We start from the raw sequence: 19175 nt of genomic DNA, 5'->3' as shown, positions 1-19175 counted from the left end.
ATTCTGCATAAAAATTTATAAGGATAAGATGATCGAAAAGTGAATAGTTTACGAAATATTTTGTGCTTTAATTTGACATAATTTTATATAAATTATAAAATATCTTGAAAATATATGTAGCTGCTGTGGTTACAACATACTTTTTCTTAAAACTATGTGTTTACATCAATTGATTCCTCTCATTATTTTGTGCATAAAAGTGTTGAGATAAGATCATCGGAAAATGAATGTTACGAGAAATTTCATAATTGATGTACTTAAGATTATATCAAATTAAAGTATAAAATATCTCGTAAACACTATTTATATGCTTTTGATCATTCTATCCTTATAATTTATTACGCAGAATATTACGGGAAATCGATGATTTATGAAAAAAAAATATGATGGTTCAATTTAAAAAATTCAAGATGACCTTGATATAACTTTGGCACTACCATTTAAGGTTAAACAATTTAAATCGCTAAATAAGTTCTTTTAAATACTACAATTTTTGTCGAAAACATTTTTTTTGTAAAATGCTTACTTTCCGAAATATTAGACCGTTCCGGGATTTTTCGCACATCCTGTATATATAGAAATATATGTATATAATATGTATATATATTTATGTATATGTATATACATATACATAAATATATTTATAGTACCTTCCATAAGTTTGGAAACATTCTATAAAAATATACAATATAAAGGAAATACATAATAAAATCGATTCATTTTGCTTTGTGTTTATTTAACTACAGGAAATCAAAATAAAAGTATATATGTATATCATCATTTAAACGTCTTACGATATATTTATACCAAAAATCCGCGCAAATCGCTGCCGTGCGACTATTTATTTGTAAAACGTAGGGTGTTTCCAAACTTATGGAGGGTACCGTATATACATATAATATTGTACATATATTGTTTCGAAAAATTAAATTATTTTTAAAATGATTTAAAAAAATAAAACTATATTTAAGGCTCCTGGCTCCTCGCCGACCATGTCGAAATCGTGACGTCAGAGGCGAGAAAACACACGCTAAAAATTCTTAGATGCCATTTCGAAATAAAAAATATTTCGATGAAACAGCACTTCAGATGGCTTTAGCACACTCTTAAAATACTCCGAAAACTATCCTTTTCCCTTTATAATCAATCAACAGCTGTAAAATGTAATATTATGAGGCCCAGTCCGTCTGGTCTTTGCACATGCGTAGTCATTCTGCATGTCATAGTCTGATATCTTGATCATTTTACTGTTGTTGATTGACTGTCAAAGAAAAAGAATAGATTTCGGGATAAACTTCCGAAAAGCCCATACCTTCGATTGTTTTGAAATTTTGTATACTATTGTATTTTGACGCGCTAATTACGACTATGATAATGAAAATTAGCGACAAGGTTATCTTCAAGGTCAAAATGGAGAAAAAATGGCTTTTTTATATATTTTTTTCATTATCTTAATAAATGTTGATTCTAGTAGAAAAAATTCTAAATAAAAGTTATACCTCTCTTAAAAACGCAACTTTTATGTTGTATACACTATTAATGTAAAAGCAGTACTTTACGAGAAAAATGTAATTTAACATTTCATTTTATTTTAATATAGTCATTAAACTTTAAACTCGCTCTATGCACTTGCGCCTTGGTTATAGAATTACGTTCAGAATCCGAAATACTGAGTTATTCCATAATAGAGTAAATGTAAATTTATAGTATTTCAAGCAAAGAACGCTGAACATTTTAGCGCCGCTGCTGCTAAACTCTACTACCGAAAAAACTAGACACATAGGTCCGGGTTGAACCTCGCTTCGCGTGGAAAGTTGCAAACCCATGTGGAACCTCGCTTCGCGTGGAAAGTTGCAAACCCATGTGGAACCTCGCTTCGCGTGGAAAGTTGCAAACCCATGTGGAACCTCGCTTCGCGTGGAAAAGTGTATGCGTGGACACAGTGGGTTCCGTCCCCCTGCGGGGGGCTCCACTACCGAAAAAACGAGTCACATAGGTCCGGGTTGAACCTCGCTTCGCGTGGAAAGTTGCAAACCCATGTAGAATTGTAGAAACATAAATGTCCTAGTCGATAGAACACTCAAAATGTTAATTTGCGTTTTTATCGTAAAGTACTGCTTTTACATCAATAGCGTATAGAACATAAAAGTTGCGTTTTTAATAGAAGTACAACTTTTATTTGAAACTTTTGCTACTAGAATCAATATTTATTAAGGTAATGAAATAAAATGTACAAAAAAGCCATTTTTCCTTCATTTTGACCTTGAAGATGACCTTGTCGCCAATTTTCATTGTCCTATTCGTAATCAGCGCGTCAAAATACAATAGTATACGATATTTCAAAACAATCGGAGGTATGGACTTTTTTGTAAGTACACCCATAGCATCTAAGAATTTTCATCGTGTACTTTCTCGCCTCTAACGTCACAATCCAACATGGCCGCGGCGAGGATCCAGGAGCGTTAACTTTTTTTATCCGGGGTGAATTAAAGGTGAATTTATGCTCTAAAAGTCATTCCTTTAAAATTAAATGTAGTGATGAATAATAAAGTTATAATATATGATAACATATATATATACATATATACCAGGTGTCCCATTTTAAAGGACCCACTCAAATATCTCATTGTTAGAAACACTGCGTTAAATCGAAAAATGTTTCCTACAAAAGTTGTAGGGTTTCGAGGGGGACATAACATAGTAATATTCATATGACCTTGGGCGGCGTCTCCAAGGTCAAATGAAGGTGAGAATGAATTCTGAAAAGAAGAAAAAATATTAGGAAAATAAAAAAATGCTTCAGATAAAAGTTGTTCAAATTAATTAGTAGAAAAGATGTTATAATAAAAAATATGGGTTTCCATTTAAAAAATTCATTCTCACCTTCACTTGACCTTGGAGGCGCCGCCCAAGGTCATATGAATATTACTATGTTATGTTCCCCTCGAAACCCTACAACTTTTGTAGGAAACATTTTTCGATTTAACGCAGTGTTTCTGAGATATTTGAGTGGGTCCTTTAAAATGGGACACCCGGTATATATATATTATATTAGAAAGATATTTAGAGAATATATTTTCCTATGTAGTTAAGATTCTATTTACATTATTATTTGTTTCTATCCGAAGGTTATACGACCAGTGTCAAATGACATATGTATGCCTGAAAATTTTAGCCTGTTAGTTTTGACCCAATTTCCGTTGTCTCGGAGGACTAATCAATAAACTACATAAAATTTTAATCGTCGACGAGTTGCCTCCGGTCTGCTTCTTCGTTTATTAACTCCGTGTCAATATATCTGCTATAGAAATAAATATTGGACAGGTGAGAAAAAGAGCGTTTCGGATGTTTTGGGAAAATCATAGTAACAGGAATAATCTCGTGTATAGATTACAATTTTGATTAGACAACTTCTCAAACTTCTTTTCACTCTAAATTATGAGAGAAAGAGAACAAAAATTATTCTGTAAATGGATAATCAAAGACAGAATATAACGTTTCTATTAATTGCAACATTGTTAATGATGACGATGCATCCGGACAAACTTGGAACGTAATCGACGGATATATATATATATATATATATATATATATATATGTGTGTGTGTGTATACATATATGACAAGAGATTTAGTATATTTCATCTGTGAAGTATAAATACGCAATACACATAAGTTCACGTTGCAATCCGCGTCTCAAAAAAGGTTAAGGCCGTTTCGCACGTGTAACTAGAGTTTGAGTCTTTCAAAATTGTTTCTAATGCCAATGGCAGTGTAAATTTAGAGACAAATTAAACTTAAAAAAAGATCGAAAAATAAAAATTCTAAGACAATATATTTATTCCACATATTTATATATGTATGTAATTTTAGATTTATTAGATTTATTAAAATTTACGTTCATGACAGTAACTAACATGCGTTGTTACTTGTTACTTACATATATACAGGATGTTTTTGAAATACTTAACTCTTAAAAAATGACCATTTTTATTTGACTGAAGACAGCATTTATTATTTATGGGGACATGTAATTTTATGGGGACATTTTTATTTATGGGGAAATTTAAAACGTCTAATTCTATAAACTTTTTTTTTATTTTGACATGGAAAATATGTCCTAGAAATTTGTCCAAGTATTTCAAAAACATCCTGTATTTCGAAAAGACACACAAGTACAGGTTATTGATAAAAAATATCGCCAGACAAATTACAGACGTGAATGATGCGTTCGCGGTCAAAATGTCGGAAAAACGACGATCGGTGGCGGAATATTGTCAAGGATAAAAGCAGTTGTGTCACCGGTGTCCGCCAGCCGAGAGAGAAATATCGACACTAATTACGTCGATAGCGAATAGATATTGAAGTATTGCACGGCTGGCTCGAATTAGCCGATATACCATCGCCAATTGCGAGCGAACATTACAAGGAAGCTATTATTAGCGCAAGTTGAATCTCGCAAGTGATGCTTTTCGACAAATTATCGATACTGATATCAATTCGCAATATAGGAAAATATTATAAGCAGAGTTATAGAAACAATAAAATTAAATTAAAGTATTTAAAAAAGAAAAAGGGAGAAAAAAAAAAGAAAAAAAGGAAGATAAAAGAAAGGAATAAAAAAAGAAAGGAGGAAAAAGGAGGGAAGAAAAAGGAAGAAGAAAGAGAAAAGAAAAAAAAGGAAGAAAAGAAAAAAGGAAGGAAGGAAGGAAAGAAAAAAGGAAGGAAGAAAGGAAGGCAGAAAGGAAAAAAGGAAGGAAGGAAGGAAGAAAGAAAAGAAGGAAGGAAAGAAGGAAGGAAAAAAAAGGAAGGAAGGAAAAAAAGGAAGGAAGAAAGAAAGAAAGAAAAAGAAAAATAATGTGATAGTCAAAACTTCTTAATAATATTTTATCTTTTTTACGTATTTTTATCTATTTTTATCTTTTATATAAACACCAAAAAAGCCGTTTTATTTTACTATATAAATAAAAAATAACTCAGTCGCGCCAAATTTCGCGCAAATGCTGTAACAGCCGATAGAACACTGGTATCGATTTTCGCTGCGTTTCGATAACGGCCGATGATATCGATTACTGATAATGAGCAACCAGAGTTGTTATCCGACAGAGCGAGAGTATATATTCCGCGAGGCCGATTATTTTTGCCTGCTCGCCCGTGAATCATCCACCATTTCTCCATTCACGAATATATGCCTTTGCCAACGGCAGACAGACGTCGGATGACATTATCGTGAAAAATGAGCACGAAGATAACGAGGGTGCGGATGAATGTCAAGTAAATGCGATGTCGACCTGGACATTTACAGACCGCGACATATCCTTCGGAGGTCTTTAGTCAGGTATAGTTAAGATGTAAACAAGTATGTGTCTCGTAAAAACTAACAATCTAATCCTTAATCGATAACGTACATCTTCTACATGTATAGCACAATATACATAATTGTATCATAGGAACACGAAGAAAGTTTAATTTTGACGTTATTTTATTCGGTAATTTATTAGCTTTCTCCAGTATTTTTCTTTTTCTCCATCAATGAATTAACTCTTCTTCGAGGGCAATAAATTAAGGTTAAGTGCAAATAGACGCAAAACAGGCTCGATTAGAAAAATATAAGAAGCAATTTTTTTTGTTAAAATTAAGCAATTTAAATTTTAAATTTATATCTTTGAATGATAAAACATCATATATTTTCTAATATTTCACGCGATTTTAAAATAAGTCGTCAAACTTTACAGAGATGTGAGATTCTCTAATCGATTGAAAGTCAATTGGAAGTTTTTTCCCTCCAAGACTTTAATTAAATATCTTCTTCTTTGTAACTTCTCAACTCTTATTCTGATTAAACATCTTGATGACTAGGCTCAAATAAAAAAAATCTGCCAACAAAAAGTCACCTTGAAATTAAATAAATATTAATTTTGTCTTTGAGGGGATATTCGCTTATCGTATTAATGTTTACATCGCGTCGATCGAACGATATAGAATCTAATCTAGATTTAGGTCCTAAATGATTAGGATATCTCTTTTTTTTTATTATTACGATTCTACATGGGTTTGCAATCGGAAACGAGGTATAATTATACGATTCTATATAAGTTTGACTTTAATTTTTCTTTTTTTTATCTTTTTTGAAGAGATAAGTTTGTAAGAATTATATCATTCTTTTTTGTAGTGTAATAAAACCTAACCTAGGCGAACTAGGTCCTAAGTGATTAGAGTAACCTAACTTTACCGTGATTTTTCCGTGTAGTAAAAAGTCTCACGGCAACAAAATGTCGTGATGGTATCTTATGATAAACGCGATAACTGTGTTTGCTCGGAAAAAATAGCAGGACACTTGCGATTGACAGAGCTCCACCGCTATCGTAAAAACTGTAGACGATAAAGTGGGTGTTATCATGAAATAAAATGATTGGCTGTGCGTTTAAGTAAAAGACGTTCTTGTGTACGTTTGTATTAAACAATTCTGGTAATTTAAATGAGCATTATTTTGAAATCTTCGTTAATAATAAACTTAATGACACTTCAAGAAACAAAAAAATACGAAAGTATATTATAATTAAAATGTATAGATATATTTAAGATAAAATTCCCCGAAAACATGTTCTCTTCTTCCTAGAAGGGTTTAAGACGGTGTCTTAAGTTATCTTAATCTCATACATATACATAATATTCTTAGAGTGTCTCAATTTTATCTCATTTTTAGAAATTGTAAAATATTCCTCAAAATTCGTCAAAAATATTCCTATTAGTCTAATTATAAATATAATTTAAAAATTCAGATTATTTTTTTTATTAGAATATTATATATTTATAATAATAAACATATAATGTCAAGGCTCTGACTATTCAATTTTTGCCATTTTTTCAATTTTGTATTTTTTACCTTTTATTTTTATTTTATGTTTGTACAGCTTACTGAGGATGGCCCGAATCAGGGACCGAAACGTTTGAATAAATTAACTTTGTAACTATAAGTTCGTTTCTTTTTTTTGTCGCGCTTCTATCCGCGCTCGGCTCTTATTAGCCCGTTTATTTATTAATTTTATATTTATAATGTTGCATACAATTGTAGTGTTCATAGTGTTCCATAAAATAATTTCTTATAAAATAAGGAATAATTGCGCAAATTAATAATTGACTTTTGAAAATATATTCAACTCTGCTCTGATTAATTCCAAAGAAATAAACAAACATTTATCTTGTAGAATACGTATGTTGCGACGACTATAATTAACAAAATGTAAATATTTGCACGATAAAACGCGACTTTTAACTGTTTTACTTTGATAAACTTTTTGCGCGCGCGACAATATGTGAAATATTTGAGAAGTAGATATGTATATATGAAGCTGTTATCATTTCGAGGAAACATAAAATAAATTATTAAGAGCAGTTTTGGTTTTTAATGCGATTTAACAAAAAATCGCGCTCGGGTCAAATCAAAAGAATTATCTCAAAACAAACTGAGATGTCAAGGTTGTTGCAGAGATGTTCTTACTTTGTTCTCTGATACTTTTCATATAATTTTTCGCTAAATTTAAAGAAATGTATAGTACCATATAAGTTATAAAAAGAGTTCTGTCTCTTTTAAGAGCACAAAGTATTGATTAAAACAAGTAGCAAGAGGGTAAACGTTGTAACAGATAAACCGAGATGTAAAATTTACAGAGAGATTCTCGAATTCTCCATTCCATTATAAAATAATTTCGGTATAATTCTGTGATTATTTATTGCGATTATTTTAACGAGTTTTAACGGTAAATAATATTAAAAGATTATTGATTATTATTGCCAATAAAATAAAATACTCAAATATTCTTAGAATTCTAGATATTCAGTTGATATTAATTGTTCTGTTCAATAAATATGCTCGATATTATTGAATAATTATTGGGTTGTTCGGAAAGTCATTTCGTTTTTTTCACATACAATTTTCATGCAAAAAAACGAAATGACTTTCCGAACAACCCAATAAAATGTGAACAAGAACAGAATAAAATGGATTGACATGACAAAGCTCGATGTTCTCGAACGTAGAAATGAATAATAAATCATGCACGTATACGTCAAATTCACTCGATAGCTTACGCCATTGTGGCATTGTAGTTACATTTAATTTATTTATCATTTATTAGTTGCTCACACCTCACACCGCTTGTATCTGATTATACGAATATCGATACAAATCGAATTTAAATTTATATTTATAGAATTTGACAAAACAGATGTCCATCAATTTGCTTTGATATAATAATATTACGCAATATATAATATAAAAAAAATTTATCTAATTTTATATAGAAAATTAATTTAATAGTATATTTATAAAAAACATTCACAATTATCGACGCATCTTTTGATATCGATACATTTTTATGTATATATTCTTATAATTTTTAACCAATCAAATTAATACTTTGGAACAATGTTTAGAACAACTAGAACAACCTAGAACAAGCTTGAAAAGTTCGATTTTCGAAAAATGGGGTGCCAGGTCAAAAAATTGATTTTTTCAATTTTCCGCGAAAATTTTTATTACATAAATTTGATTTTCTGAAACAATTTAGAACAAGTCTAGAACAACCTGGAACAACTTTTAGAATTTTAAAATTTCAAAAATAAGGTCTAACTTCATACAGGTGACGAGCACCGTAAATTACACAAATCGAAAAGCTTAACATCACAGCACTAGAACGTCCAGATTGTAAACAGATCTTTTGATTTACTTCGAAATTACACGATCTCGAGCGCAGAACAGAGAGAAGCAAATCTTCGAAATCTCACAATTTGTTCGAAAAAATTGTGTAAAGCTTATTTTCAGTTCCAAAAATTAGAGTTATCCCTAATATGTCATAGAATAAATTTAATTCACGTTAATCTGGGGACGCATGTTCTTAGGATCCCAGGATCTAAAAAGAGCAAGAGATCATCTATTAAATAAACCTGGTGCTAGATTCCAGAATGGATCCAAACACCTAGTTCATTACTAGAGTATCTATTACTAGAGTATAATGGATCACCATGGTCTAAATGTCATCAGGGACTGTATTAGCATCACTCACTTTATTAATACTGGTACTACTAATCCGTCCAATTTGTTGTTTAATTTCGGAACGATCAAGCATGCGATCGAGCAGTTGAACAACTTATGTTCCACTCGAAGGTATCGAACAAGCTGTTCGCCATCGATTTACAACCGTCTCCGATACTTTCTCTAAAACCCTTTGAGATCGGGAAAACAATTGTGCGAAGACAGTCGCGCTGGAAACGTCACGTCACGGCGTTTTAGTGAACGCGCGACCATGCGTGAATCATGAGGAAGCCAATCGCACCGCGAAAGATCGAGGTGAGGTGAGGTGAGTCATCACTCGGTTCGGTTTCGCGCCAGCGAACAGACTTTGCTCGCTCGCTCGTCCGCGACATTCGAGTCGCCATTTTCAGCCAAATAAATTAACGCGAACCGCTCGATGCTGTAAGTAAGAATAGGATCGAGTTCAATGTATACTTAAAAGTCCAAGTAGAATCCAATAATCAAGTTTCATTTTCTAGGATTCGAATTGATGATGAAAAATATTTCATATATTGTACTTGCGAAATAATCGAATTTAGAACAGTTATTACATTCGAATTTTAGATCGAGTACACCTGCAAGGTTCGAAATAGTACTTATAAGTACTTTCTATCGTAAAAAGAATCAAATATTTTACAAATAAGTACTAAAACTCTAACCCATTCCACTTACACACCCATTCATCTATCCCTAGAATTTCTCATAAGTACTCATAAAAGATTCGAACATACTTGATCTATAGGTTCGAATGTACTTGGAAGTATTGTTCTGGTTTGTCGAGGTATTTATAGAGAGTTCAAACCTATCTCATCTCCAAGTTCGAGTTTATTTGAAAGAACTGTTTTTTTTTCTTCCGAAGTAATAGAGAGTTCGAAGCCATGCAAACAAATTCGAACCTACTCGTAAGATGTTTAATTTTATCTATCGCTAAATATCGAATGTTAAAGTTGAAAAATTGCAAACAAATGACAATCTACATACCATTTCACTGCGAAAAAGTCTCGAAAAAAGCATATACATGTATCCACTATACAGGGTGTAACTGAAAAAACATATATGGAGCACGTCATCAGATTCTGTGGCCAATTTGGAAACGATTTTTCCTCAGCAAAAATGTCGAAGGTCATCATTTTTTGCATGTTCCCAAATTTGCCATCTTGTATCTTTGTAACTAATTGTAAGCCTTAAATTAAAATTCCATTAAAGTAAACTCTACTTGAAATTAACTGAAGAATATAGTTTTGTTCATATTTTAACTGTACAAAGTTTAGTTTGTGAGAAGTTCTTCTTTTTCAATCATTAATAACTTGAAAATTATTGGTGTCTCGACATTTTCACTGAGGAAAAATCGTCTCCAAATTGCCCAGAAAATTTGATGGTGGGCTCCGTATATATTTGTTCAGTTACACTCTATATATTCTATCAATTGACGCATATCAATCTTCGTTTGGGACAAAAAAATTCGCACAGTTTCGATGAAACTAATAAATTTATATGTACAATGCCATTTTTCCAAAAACGATCGAAATGATTTTACAAAATCAGAAAACACTTTGCCAAAATTAATGTAGTTAGTGAACACAAACGCTGAATTTTTAAAAGTATTTTGTGATTTTATCGAAAACGCAATTTTCATAATCGGTGCGCATGTTTTCTCTAGAAACCGATAAGACGATAGCGATTTACAAGACGCAACGACGTGCTTATACATTAATGACGTTCCGTTTAACGCTGATGGCAAATACCGCTAATTAAATCACAAGTCCAGAGGAAAGCGTTCGATCGGAGAGGCCGGCAATCTTTAAACTAAAGTGATATCATCGTCTAAAGAAATGCGTGTCAATTGCGAATTATCATTTCTTCGAAAGTTGATCGACTCATCTGTTTCCGTTAATAAAAGTAGAAGAAGAATATAAGAAAATTATAAGATTATAAGAAGAAAATAAGAGAATATGAGAAGAGTATGAGAAAAGATAATTCAATATAAAAAAAAATAATTAAAGATATAAATTCTTTCATACTCGGCAAAACTCGATTGCGGTCGCCTTATCAGTAAACCAAAGTTCAATATCTGCCATCTGGCATAGAGAGGTTACAGGAAAAAAAAATTTGAATGGAAATATAATAATCCACTGTAAGAATCAAAATCTATGAGAATTACTCTCATTATAAGATGTGTTAGAATATATATAATAAAACTTATTTTCAAGAAAAACAATTTTTATGTAATCGAATTAATAATCTTTCGCTATTTTTAAGTTTAAATTATTTCTCTAATTGCTATAAATCATTAGATTATTTTTAACTACTGACTAATCATTTAACATCTTCACAACAATAATTAAACCATAAATAAAACAAATTCAATAACATATTAAAAATATAATATAGAAAATATTTAATAGAAAATAATTAAATAATAATTAATAAGTTAACAAAAACGCGAATTATTTGCAAAAAATAGACAAAGTCACATTTACTTTCTCAAACAGAATATTGCACAACTTTTGTTCATTGATCCAATAGCCGCTGTTGAAACGAAATCTTCGATCTGTGCCATTTGTAAAAGTTATGTAACCTTGCGTAAAAAGCAGAGAAAAGCATATCTCTAAAAATATACGTGATCCAAGCGATAATTGATAGATAGAATGATCTCGTATAATGCAATTTTTCGGAAAAGGCAGCAGAAATGTCTCGTAAGAGTTGAAAAAATTTGACTTTACAAATCCGGTGAAAGTAGAATATAGCATTCACAATACTGGTCAACACTGATTTTATTGCCAATTATATTAAATCGATTTTAGGGTAACTCTTTCTATCGCTAATTCCGAACATGGCATTGATTTTTCTAAATTGGCTTTAATTTTTTAGATAATGAGTGCCCCACATAAGTGAAAAACAAAAAAATGCAAAAAATGTAATGGTCAGGCGTAGCCTATCCCCAAATCATATTGAAATTATCTTAAATCATCTCAAAAGTATATACATATATGAAATTAACTAATGGCGTTGTATTCAATAAAATAAAAACAAAGTAAGCTGATTCAGATAATCACAATCAATCACAATTAATACATAGAAAAATGCTGTTTGTACGATTTTCTTTTATGTAGGTCTCATCAAGCTCACGTTGAAGATAAAAACAATGTTAAATAATAAAAAGACAGACCAAACTCTGCTGTATATGTTAGTAGCTGCAGATCGTATTGGAATAAAACCCTAATTTGAGTATCCATTATCTCAAAAACTAGAGCCAATTCGGCAAAACTGTTGTCATTTTTGGATTCAGCATCCCCTAAACCTTCATTCAAACATCCTTGGTAACTAAACAAAAGTTCTTTTATTGACCAGTGTAATCATTCGTGGTTGCATATATTTTCGTCGCGGTGAATAGAAGAATGCAAGCGTGCAAATTCTATGTATAAAATAGGTGGCCGCGGGAAAACTTTATGCATAAATCTACCCCTCTCGTAAAGAGAGCCTGCTCGCGAAACTCCGGAAAATAGCTCGCGGTGTCCCGAACGGGATGAAAAACCGGAGGATCATTGTTCCATCGTCGATTCGATGGTAATTGTAACGTCAATTCTTCTACTTCTTATACGAGCAATTCGCGTGTCTCGCGAATTAAGTCCGACAAATGTGACTCCGTCGTGTACTCGGTACTCGCCTTTGTTAACATTGTATGTATTATTGTACACTTAATATCGCCACATATACATAGCGAAGAATAGAAGAGTATAAGAGACACGAAAGTAAGCAATATTTGCATTAATTAATATTAGTTAATACTACATGTGTCCCGAATACATTTAATGATTAATTTCTTGCCGGGATTTCAAAAGAGATTTCTTTCTCTCGCAAAAGTATTATAATTTTTTAAATTTAAATACTGAATTAATATAATATTCTCATTAATAAGGGATGTGTGAAGTTAATAATAATGGCAATAATAATCAGTTGTACGTGTGTGTAAAATAAAATAAAATAAAAATTATATATTAATAATAATATTGTAAAAATAAAAAAATATAATAGCAACAAAAATATCATAATATTATGCGTAATAATATCTCGGAAATATCGGAGATATACTATTTTAATTTTGTCTCTGTGTTATTATTATTTTTGTAATTAATTTTGCATTTATAAAATTTTAATTAATAAAAACTGTGAAATTTTAATTATAATTTAGCCGTGGCGCAAAATGATTCTCAAAAAATGTTGACGAAGAATTAGCAGTAAGTAAATTAGTGGAGCCCAGAAACCACAAAAAACCGAAACAATTTCGCCAATTTTTCTTCGATGATCAATCAGTCCCATACTTCATTAAAGGAAACTTTGTATTGCAGATTTACGCGAATAAAGCAAAAGGAGATTGCTAAGTAGTCTAACAATAAGTAAATCCAGGCTGTCTATGCGACTGACCCTAAAAAGTCTATACGCTAACCTCGATTAACGCTAAACCGTGATTAAATACACTTTCTTTCTCTACTGTTAGATCTGAGTCTAAAGACTCTCTCACCGTTAAATTCCGGAAAATTTCCTATCGATATGCCAATGCCGGAAAATAACTAAACTCGTTTATTCAACTATGTTATTGTACTATCTGTATCCCCCTGTGCATTAAAATGTAAATTCTCGAGATTGGGATTTTTCACTTTATGTGGGATATTTCACTATATTACTTAAACGTAATAAAAAATCATTATTTTATGTATATATATATATATATATATATATTCCATGTCAAGTGGACCACTTTTATTATTGCAAAAGAACCAACCTTTTTTCATTTTTAACAGCTAAATTTTATCCTTAGCATCCCTCCCTACACTAAAACCTAGGAGTTACAGAATGTTATCTTCTACGGTTTAATCTCGATATATCAGATATGTGTTTAACAATATGGCAGAACTAAAATCGCACAAAAGGGATCTGTCATTTTGAATTTTGAAAATCTGAGAGCTCGGATTTCGACCAAAAACTTTTTGAGTTATATGCAATTTATATGTATATGCAAAGTCCCAAACCCTTCGTCCTTCCTGTTAATAGGATTAAGCACGTGTCTGACATATCGAGATAAAATGAGGTGTCATTTTTAAATCGTAAAAGCTAACATTCTGTAACTTTTAAGTTTTAATGTAGGAATGTTAAGAATAAAATTTAGCTGTTAAAAATGAAAAAAAGGTCATTTATTTTGTAATAAAGGTGGCTCACTTGACATGGAATGCTCCATATATATTGTATATACCAACTTAATCAAAACAAACAATTGATTGCGGTTTGCCGCATCCGCCGTTATCACAGTTAGTACTATATTGTTGATAAACATGAAATCACACTCTCTTTTATAAAAAATTAAATCGAGAGCTATATTATTTTCTATAGTGCGTCTTTTTAATTTGCTTTAAATATTCTCGTATATATCAAGTATTAAATTAAAATTGAATAAAGAACACTTAAAATTAACATATTGTTATCTGTTTATAGTCCCCAACTGATGAACTCTCGTTGAGAGATTAACCGTAATATAACCGTCGTCGAAACTTTCGCCGAAGAAGAGAAGTCGCTGAAGAGAATCCGTCATTATAATGATTTCTCCGGTGAGACGTCGGGGAGAGAAAAGAATGAATCGCTATAACCAAACTCTTATTTAACTAAGCCTATTATCTGCTCGCGACTGATTTTATAAAGTCGTTCACTGGAACCGAGCGAGTAATAAGATCGATCCATTAATAAAATTTTTATTTATGATAAAATATAATTTACAAATTAATTTTTGAATAAATTAATAATTTTAATTAAGTTAAAAAAATTAGGATTAAATACCCTATACCTGTTATAGTGAATATAAGATTAATTAAATAGTAAATGTAAAGCATTATAAAAATAAAAAATTTGGCGGTAATTTAGAAGATATAATTAGAAGAACTTGTTAATTAATTTGATAGTCCACAAATAGATATACTCGATATGTAAGATTTTTATGTATTGTTGTTGAAAAATTAGATTATTTATTCTAAATAAAAAAGAGCATGATTATGCAGAATAAAACTGTAATGAACGTGATATATTCTTTGAAGGATTCGAAGATCCAGAAAAAGATTCTCGCAAATATGAATCTAGAAGATCCTTTTCATTGAAAATTAATATTTGGAAGCAGATTTTGCAGATGCAAAATAAATGACAAGTTTTTATTCCTCGCTTAATTTAAAAATGGGGGTTTTCACTTTACAATAGATATTTAAAGAATTTAAGTTACAAAAAAAGCCGAAATTTTTTTTATCGATCAGATATTTAACGTCAAGAAGAGGATCGCGACAGCTTCGACGAGAATAAAATTAATAAATTAAAACTCGAAAGCATAAAGAGAGAGAGAAGAATTCTCGATCAAATTTCCTCGTTCGAAAAAACAAATGAACTTCGGACTTCTGAGAAGGGGAGACAGAGAAAGAGAGAGAGAGAGAGTAGTATACGCATATAGTAGTTTTTCAGCGCCCTGTAAAATTCATACGTCACTCGAGACAACGATGACGAGGACGATTTCCGGAGAGACGACCCGAGGAAATCTCGAAAACTCCTCGGATCGCGCGACTCTCTCGCCGCGGACGACTGACTTTCTCTTCGACAAGGCAGGAAAAAAAAAGAAAAAGAAAAAGCCCGGCGCGCGGATAATCGCGCGAGTGGGATGTGGGACGCATGGCGTGACGGTGCGCGCTGACTTGCTCGTTCGCGGTTAGCGCAAGCAGGTTAACGCAGGCAGGTTGGAGGTTAACCTTCGCGCACGCCGGACGAGCTCGGAGTCCAGCGAAAAGAAAAAAAAACCCCGGGAAGAAACAAGAGAGACAAAAACGAAAGGAGAAAATCCCTTTTCTTCTGATTGTACGCGAGAAAAAGAGAGACAGGACACACTTACCCCATAAACCAGTCCACGGTATCGCGGAGATACTCGGGTAACCTATCCAGCTTGGATGATTTTCGTGTGGATCACCGTCGCGAGAGGAAAACAGCGCGCGCGATAGCCGAGAAAAACAAGCGCGAATCGCTCCTCCTTCCCTTTCTCTCACTTTTTTTACTAGTATCACCACCACGGTAGTAGGTAGTAGTAGTAGTAGTAGTAGTCAACACGGTAGTAGCAACTAGCGGGAGCAACGGCGACAGCGGCAGCGGCGGCGGCGGCAGCAGCAGCAGCAGCTACAGCTACAGCAGCAGCGGCGGCGGCGGCGGCGGCAGCAGCAGCAGCGGCGCGCGTTTCGCGATCTCGTGAAATCTAACATGGCGCGGCTCTATTGTCACCTGTTCCCGTCATGCCCCGCTGGCCGCCGAGACGACGCATAGCTGCCCGCGGCCGTAAATGTACCGCGTATGTAGATCGCAAGTCGTTCGGTCGCCGATACTCCGGAACTCCAGGTTCCGCTCTTGAGATCGACTCTCGTATTCGCGGGAATACGGAGCACGAAGCACACACAAACTTCCGTTACACGAATTTCCGCGATAACGCGAAGAAACGGCGCGGGAGAGACGCTCGCACCCCGTTACGCGCGAGATTACGTGCGAGAGACGCGCACAGCTGATTGCTTGACAGATAGCAACACGCATGCCCCTCTCGGCTCGTCTTCGGCGATCGCCCGTAGGTGGTGCTGATGTAGCGATTCTGGTGTGGCAGTTCTAGTAAGTTTTCACCCAATACTACCAGTTATTTTGGACAAGATCACAGGCCTAGTTTACATCGAATTTACATCGAGTTTAGTTATTGAGTACGTTTACACGGCACCCTTAGGGCCAATTTCACCAACGTCGGTTAACTTTAATCTCCGGTTAAACCATATCTTTGTCTCTTTTCAGATGTGTTCTTAAAAAGAGACAAAGATATAGTTTAACCGGAGGTTAAAGTTAACCGACGTTGGTGAAATTGGCCCTTAATCGGGTTTAATAACATCCGTAGTTGTAAGACTGGCCAATCACAGCCGTTCCATTCTTTAGGGAAATGGCTGTGATTGGCCAGTTTTATAACTACGGATGTTATTAAACCTGATTAAGGGTGCCGTGTAAACGTACTCATTGGCTGATCAGCTCAAATGCACTACTTGATACGCGTATCAAATGCTCGATGTAAACTAGGCCTATACCACGCTACACTAAGGGTCATTCCACAATAGGTTGCAAATACCCCCGTTGCCAGTTGACAGTTGCGGATTGACCAATTAGCTGACAAGTTGCTTTGCTCTGATTGGTCAATTCGCAATTGTCAACTGGCAACGAGGACATTTGCAACCTATTGTGGAATGACTCTAAGGCCGAAATTACACGGTGCGTAATAGGACTGCGGAATAGAGAGTGCGTCATTGAAGCAACCAATCAGCGCTATTCCGCAATCCGCATTCTGCGGAATAGAGAGTATCATTGCGTCCTGATTGGTTGCTTCAATGACCCACTCTCTATTCCGCAGTCCTATTACGCACCGTGTGATTTCTACCTAAGACCCTGCGCACAATAGAAAAAATATTAGAAATGAGAATAAATATTAACCATCAGGCCTACTGCACAATACAAAAGTATAGACAATGGGTGCGTTCAGCGGACTCAACAGTTGAGCAATTTTCCGATGTCATTCCATGCTGATTGGCTGGATCTTAAAGTAGGAACCAATCACGTTCGATTGCTACTTAGCAGTTGAGTCCGCTGAACGCGGCCAATGGCCTAGCTTTGCATCGAGCACTTGATACGCGTATCAAGTGCTCGATGTAAACTAGGCCATACGCGTATCAAATAGTGCATTTAAGCTGATCAGCCAATAACTAAACCAATGTACTAGTTATTTACTATTTGATACGCGTATCAAGTGCACGATGTAAACTAAGCCATAGGCCTAGTTTACATCGTGCACTTAATACGCGTATCAAATAGTAAATAACTAGTACATTGGTCAGGTACTATATTTGTACCAAATTCGTACTAAATATTTAATACGCACGATGTAAACGCTGCCGGATCAATTTGGTACGAGCGTATCAAGTAGGAGTATCGTACTAAACTATACGCGTATCAAATGATACGAATGACGATGTAAACGTATGAAATGCATTTTGGAGGGAATTTAGTGTTGCGCATAACCTTAATTAAAACCTTCTTCGAGTATATTGTAAATTTTGAAACTTATAAAACTTGTACACTTTGGCACACTATTATTATTCATATTTTAGTACATTCGATGTAAACGCACCCGTACTAAAGCTTTGATGCACACCAAATTTAATACGCGTACCAACGTTTCGACGATGTAAACTAGGTCATATTGGTCTAGTTTACACCGTTAAATCGATTGGTACGCGCATCAAGTTGGTGCGGATTAAACATTTGATTAGTCCCTGTTTACACCGATTGATTTCAAAACAGATTAGGTTAAGTTTTCAGTCCGAAAAAGAACAAATTTCACTGTTTTTCAAGTTATATAAAATTCTAAAAGTTTGAGAATCTTAATTCGATTTTTAACTTAACCTCAATTTAACAGTAGTGGCAGGGAAAATGCGATCGGAATCAAATCTGATGCGTTTACAGCAGCTCCGTAAAGTTAGCCGAACCACTTTGACTTTTCTAAAATTAAAATTATCTAATCGTTTGGTGGTCGTATGGTGATGATTGGTAGTCTAATTAAAACATTTGGTAGTTGATTGTTTTTTTTTAATTAAATAATTAAAATTTTGATGTAAAGTTAGCCGAACTTTTTTTTTTACTCTAATCGAGTTCAATCAGGGCTTATTCGATGCAGAATCGTTAGGTGGTCACGAATGCATTCTTTACAACGTTTGGTGGTCCATAGTTCCTCCAATAAATGAAAAAAATCATGTGCGGTTAAGTAGCGCGGGAATGGCTGTAAAATTAGCCGTACCAAATATATTATATTATTAATGAACCAATTTTGTTCAAATTGGTCTTAAATGAGAGAAAATTGTTTGGTGGTGATTGGTAATCTAATTGAGAAGCCTTCATTTGCGCACAGTACAATTGCACACGTTGCAATTGCACACCGTGCTATTAGACACATAAAGTTGCGCACAGTTCTTTTGCGCACCGTTCGTTTGCACACCGTGCAATTGGACACG

Source organism: Prenolepis imparis, unplaced genomic scaffold (assembly GCF_030444845.1).
Source record: "Prenolepis imparis isolate NDT839.2.m4 unplaced genomic scaffold, iyPreImpa1.0 SCAF_13, whole genome shotgun sequence".
NCBI lineage: Eukaryota > Metazoa > Arthropoda > Insecta > Hymenoptera > Formicidae > Prenolepis > Prenolepis imparis.
This window is presented reverse-complemented; position numbering follows the sequence as displayed.